Source organism: Phacochoerus africanus, chromosome 9, assembly GCF_016906955.1.
Source record: "Phacochoerus africanus isolate WHEZ1 chromosome 9, ROS_Pafr_v1, whole genome shotgun sequence".
Taxonomy (NCBI): Eukaryota; Metazoa; Chordata; class Mammalia; order Artiodactyla; family Suidae; genus Phacochoerus; species Phacochoerus africanus.
In genome coordinates, this window is record NC_062552.1 from 79,967,957 (window position 1) to 79,974,061 (window position 6,105).

A 6,105-nucleotide genomic window follows, 5' to 3' on the forward strand; every position below is an offset into this window, starting at 1 on the left:
TTTTCTTCTAGGAATGGTTTCAGGGCTTACATTTTAGTCTTCAATACATTTTTTTAATTTATTTTTTTCCAGTGTATAGCATGGGACCAAGTTACACATACATGTATACATAATTTTTCCTCCCATTGTCATGTTGCAATGACATAGACATAGTTCTCAATGCTACCTACACAGCAGGATCTCATTGTAAATCCATTCCAAGAGCAATAGTTTGCATCCGTTAACCCCAAGCTCCTGATCCCTCCCACTCCCTCCCTCTCCCCCCGGGGCAGCCACAAGTCTATTATCCAAATCCATGATTTTCTTTTCTGTGGAAAGATTCATTTGTGCTCTATATTAGATTCCAGTTATAAGTGATATCATATAGTATTTGTCTTTCTCTTTCTGACTTATTTCACTCTGTATTAGAGTCTCTAGTTCCATCCATGTTGCTGCAAATGGCATTACGTCATTCCTTTTTATGGCTGAGTAGTATTCCATTGTGTATATATACCACATCTTTCTAATCCAATTATCTGTTGATGGACATTTGGGTTGTTTCCATGTCTTGGCTATTGTGAAGAGTGCTGCAGCAAACATGTGGGTGCATGTGTCTTTTTTAAGGAAAGTTTTGTCCAGATATATGCCCAAGAGTGGGACTGCTGGTCCTATGGTAGTTCTATGTATAGATTTCTAAGGTATCTCCATACTGTTCTCCATAGTGGCTGTACCAGCTTACATTTCCATAACCCCTCTAGCACTTGTTGTTTGTGGACCTATTAATGATGGCCATTCTGACTGGTGTGAGGTGGTATCTCATGGTAGTTTTGATTTGCATTTCTGTAATAATCAGGGATGTTGAGCACATGCTTGTGGGCCATCTGTGTAATCCATTTTGAGTTAATTTTTGTGACTAGTGTAAGATAGGGGTCTGGTTTCATTGTTTTATATGTGACTATCCAGTTTTCTCTTCATTATTTATTGAAGAGATTGTCTTCTATCTACTGAGTATTCTTGGCTCCCTTGTCAAATATTAGTTAATTGTACTTGTATGGGTTTATTTATGGGCTGTCCATTCTGTTTCATTGGTCTAAGTATCTGTTTTTATGGAAATGCCATACTGTTTTGATTATAATAATTTTTAACATAGTTTCAAACGACGAAGGTTGTTGCCTCGTTTTGTTCTTCTTTTTTAAGGTTGCTTTGGAATCTTCTGTGGTTCTATACATGTTTTAGGATTGTTTTTTCTATTTCTTTGAAAAATGTTGTTGGAATTTTGATAGGGATTTCATTTAGTCTGTAGATTGCTTTGGTTGAGTATGAACATTTTAACAATATTATCTCTTCTGATCCATGGCTGCATCTTGCAGTTCTACATCTTCCTCTCTCTTTGGTGCCACAGAACTTTTCTTCCTGGCCCTGATGGCATTTGACAGGTATGTTGCCATCTGCTGTCCATTGCACTATCCCACCATCATGACCAGGAAAGTCCACGGAACCCTTGTGTGTGCTTACTGGGTGGGTGGATTCCTCTGGTTAGTTACACCTGCTGCCCTTATCTCCCAAGTTCCATTTTGTGGTCCAAATATCATTGATCACTATCTCTGTGATCTTGGGGCAATGCTGGCCATATCATGTGTCCCTGTCCCCAAGACAGCTCTGACTTGTAGCACTTTCAGTGCTGTGATAATATTCATCACTTTGTTCTATATCCTTGTGTCCTACACTATGGTGCTTTGAGCTGTGGTCCAGGTCCCCAAAGGTTCAGGCAGGAAAAAAGCCTTCTCTACATGTGCCTCCCACCTGATAGTGGTGTTTCTATTTTACGGTTCAGTCACAGTGATATATTTAACCCTGGGGGCAACCAGTCATCCTGGGATACAGAAGTTCTTGACCATGTTGTACTAAATTGCAACTCCACTTTTAAATCCTCTGATCTACAGCCTTAAGAATAAGGAGATGAAGGTTGCCCTGAGGAAAGTTATGTGTAGAAAGTAAATATAATTCCTGAATGTTTTCATTTGTTTGTTTTTTCCTTCTTTTTTTTTTTTTTATTTTTGGCTGCCCTGAAGCATACGGAGTCCTGGGCCAGGGATCAGATCCAAGCCGCAGCTGTGGCAACCCGATCCTTAGTGCCAGTGGGGCATCAAACCTACATCCCAGCACTCTAGAGGCACCACTGATCCTGTTGTGCCCCTGAATGGGAGACACTTTGGTGAGCTAAAGGAGGACTATTGTAAAGAATCAAGAAAAATTATACTTAAAAGTAATAAAAGATACTTGATCTAAAATAAATATTTCCAGAGGAGAATTTCTTAAATTCAAAGCTTGTTTCTGGAGTGACTAGTTACTCAAATTGTTATTTTCAAGCTTGTTTGTTACTTACTGAGTGACTAGTTACTCAAATTGTTATTTTCAAGCTTGTTTCTGTTACTTACTGACTAGTTACTCAAATTGTTATTTATCTGTTTTCTTAATTTTAAATGGAGAAGACCCAGTTAAATCATATCTTTATCATAGAGTTTTTTGAATTGAGTTAATATGTGGAAGCATTTGAAATAGTACCTGGCACTCAATATTATAATATTATATAATAAATTACCAATAAAATTATACCAAAATTTATTAACATTAGTTATTTGTTGCCAAATATCAGTTTGAGCAGTTTTTTCCCTAGACTTTAAAAATATTTTATTTTATTTTTTTTACTATTGAAGTACAATTGATTTACAGCTTTATGTTAGTTTTAGGTGTATATCATAATGATTCAATATTTTTATAGATAATCTCCATTTAAAGTTGTTATGAAATAATGTCTATATTTCCCTATGCTGTGCAATATGTCCTTATAGGCTATTCATTTTATACATAGAGGTAATTTGTACCTCTTAATCCTCTACCTCTGTCTTGTTCCTCTCTTCTTCCTTCTCTCTCCTCACTGGTAACCACTAGTTTATTCTGTCTCTGTGAGTCTGTTTCTGTTTTGTTATCACTTATATGTGGAATCTAAAATATAAAATAAACAGGCTGTTACCACTGTGGTGTAGTGGATTAAAAATCTGACTGTAGTGGCTCAGGACCCTGCAGAGGTGTGGGTTCAATCCCTGACCTGGCACAGTGGGTTAAAGGATCTGGTGTTGCCATAGCTGTGGTGCAGGTCACAGTTGCAGCTCAGATTCAGTCCTGGCCAGGAAACTTCCATATGCTGCTGGTGTGGCCATAAAAAACAAACAAACAGAATTTGCCTTTCTCTGTTTGACTTATTTCAATAAGGATAATACCCTCTAGGTCCATCCATACTGCTGCAAATGGCAGAATTTTGTTCTTCTTTTTTTTTGGCAGTGCCCGTGGCATAAGGGATTGAACCTGTGGCACAGCAGCGACCAGAGCCACAGCAGCGACACTGCTTGCTCCTTAACTTACTGTGCCACAAAGGAACTTCAGAATTTCATTCTTTTTAATGGCTGAGTAATACTCCATTATATATATATCACTTCTTCATCCACTCATCTGTTGATGGGCATGTAGATTGCTCCATATCTTGGCTATTGAACATTCCATATATTGGCTGCTATGAAATTCAGGTGCATTTATCTTTTCTAATTAACATTTTTCATTTTCATCAGATACGTACCAAGTAGTGGAATTTCTGAATTGTGTGGTAGTTCTATTTTTAGTTTTTTGAGGAACTTCCATAGTGTTTCCAACGTGGCTGTACCAGTTTACATTCTCTTGTCTCCATATCTTTGCCATCAGTTGTTATTTGTAGACTTTTTGATGATAGCTTCACAAGTATGAGGTGATATTTCATTATGGTTTTGATTTGCAATTCTCTGATGATTAGTGATATTGAGTATCTTTTCATATGCCTGTTGGCCATCTGTACATCTTCTTTGAAAAAATGTCTATTCAGGTCTTTTGCTCATTTTTTTTTCTTTTTAGGGTCACCTGTACCTGTGGCATATGGAAGTTCCCAGGCTGAGGGTCACATTGGAGCTGCAGCTGCAGGCTTATACCATAGCCATAGCAACAAGAAACCCTCAACCAACTGATTGAGGCCAGGAATCGAGCTCACATCACGGATGCTATCTCAGATTTTTAACCTGCTAAGCCACAATAGGAACTCCATTCTGCTTATTTTTTAATTAGATTGGTTGTTTGTTTGGTTTTTATATTGAGTTGTATGAACTATTTACAAGTATTTGGATTTTTAACCCCGTATTGGTCATACCATTTGCAGGTATTTCTCCCATTAAGTATGTTGTGTTTTACTTTTGTTGATGATTTCATTTGCTCTGCAGTAGTTTTTAAGGTCTCATTTATTTACTTTTACTTTCATTTCTTTTGCCTTAGGAGACAGACCCAAAAATATACTGCTATGATTTATATCAAAGAGTGTTCTATGTTTTCTTCTCAGAGTTTTATGGTTCTGATCTTTTAAATTATAACCCTATTATTTTTGTGTAAGGAAGAAAGTGCCTATTTTTTTTAAAAGATTTGAGTTTTGAAAGAGGTCTATATAAATGCACATCAAAAAGAGAATTTTTGCACTCCCTCATATTTCCTTGTCTTATGAAAGGGAAAATAGTGATTTGTTGGATAAAAATTGATGAGGGCTGTCTTTTGGCTCCACTTCAGCAAATAAAAACAGTTATTCCAATTTTTAAAAAGGGCAATTTTTAGGTGTTTTTTTGTGAATCAAATGAAAAATCACATGTAAAAGTGTTTGTAAAATGCACAGTACAGTCAAAAGATTAAAGCAACTGAAATGTTCATTAATGGATTAATGGATGAAAAAATATGATATATACATATACTGTAATGTTATTCAACCTTATAAAGAAAGGAAGTTCTGAAACATGCTGAAACGTGGATGAACCAGCTGTTCACATACTATATGATTCCACTTTTATAAGATTCCTAGAGTAGTCAAATTAATAGAGACAGAAAGTAGGATGGTAGTTGCCTGGGGCTGGGGAAGGAGAAATGGGGAATTATTGTTTAATAAATACAGAGTTCCAATTTTGGAAGATGAAAAGAGTTATGGAAATGGATGGTGGTAACGATTTCTCAGCATCGGAATGTGCTTAATGGCACAGAACTGTACACTTAAAATTATTAAATATAAATGTTATGTTATCTGTATTTTACCACAAAAATAACAAAAATTCAAAGCATACTACCAGGGTCAATTGTTTTTTATTTTGATTATTATCAATTAACATTTCTGCTGTACTCTTTTCTAGCAGCCACTGCAGCTGTAGTCTTGTATGTGTGTGCATTTTCTTTCCCTCTCTGAAGTTACTGTAATAGCTATTTCTCAGTAATAAAAGCTGCAGAGGGTGGGATATTTCTCTTCAAATCGTTACTACTTCTCCACTCCCCAACTCTAACAGTGCTTTGCCCTCCAAGGTACCTCTTTGCTTTGCTCTTTGATTGACACAGAGTGGTTTCAAGAAGTCAGCCACTCCTCTTCCTCCAATGCAGATTTCCCACCTCAGGGAGTAGACTGAAGACTTTGCACTCAATCCTGTAGGTGAGAAGAAAATATTTAAGGTGGAAAGCAAGAAAGTGACATGATAAGATTTGCATTTTAGAAAATTTGCATCTTTGAGTCTAGGTACTGCACTGTTCAAGGCCATAATATAGTTCCTTCTCTCACTAAATGTCCAATTAGCTTTAAGGAGATGATGAACTCAAATTAATTTCATTATCTCAGTCTTTTGGGCATTTCACAATTCCCCTTGGAAATACAGCCAGGAAATCTCTTTTACAGTAATAATGTCAGAATTTAAAGTTAATATCTTGATATTTATGTTGGGTAGGTATTCAATTAAAATTATATGAATTTTCTAATTGAGAGTGCCCAAATTGCATAAGTATAATTCAAAAAGATACATGAACCTTAATGTTCACTGCAGCACTATTCACAATAGCCATGCCATGGAAACAACTTAAATTTCCATTGACTGATGAATGGATTAAGATGTGGTACATATATACAATGGAATACTACTCAGCCACAAAAAGAGTAAAATAATGCCATTCACAGCAACATGGATACAGCTAGAGATTATACTAAGTGAAGTAAGTCAGAAAGACAAAGACAAATACTGTATGATATCA

The 6,105-nt window shown here is 36.2% G+C and overlaps 1 pseudogene; it reads left to right on the top strand.

Moving 5' to 3' along the window:
- Positions 1-1,298: 1,298 nt before the first annotated feature.
- On the top strand, positions 1,299-1,977 carry LOC125136680 (olfactory receptor 11H6-like; annotated as a pseudogene).
- Positions 1,978-6,105: the final 4,128 nt, after the last annotated feature.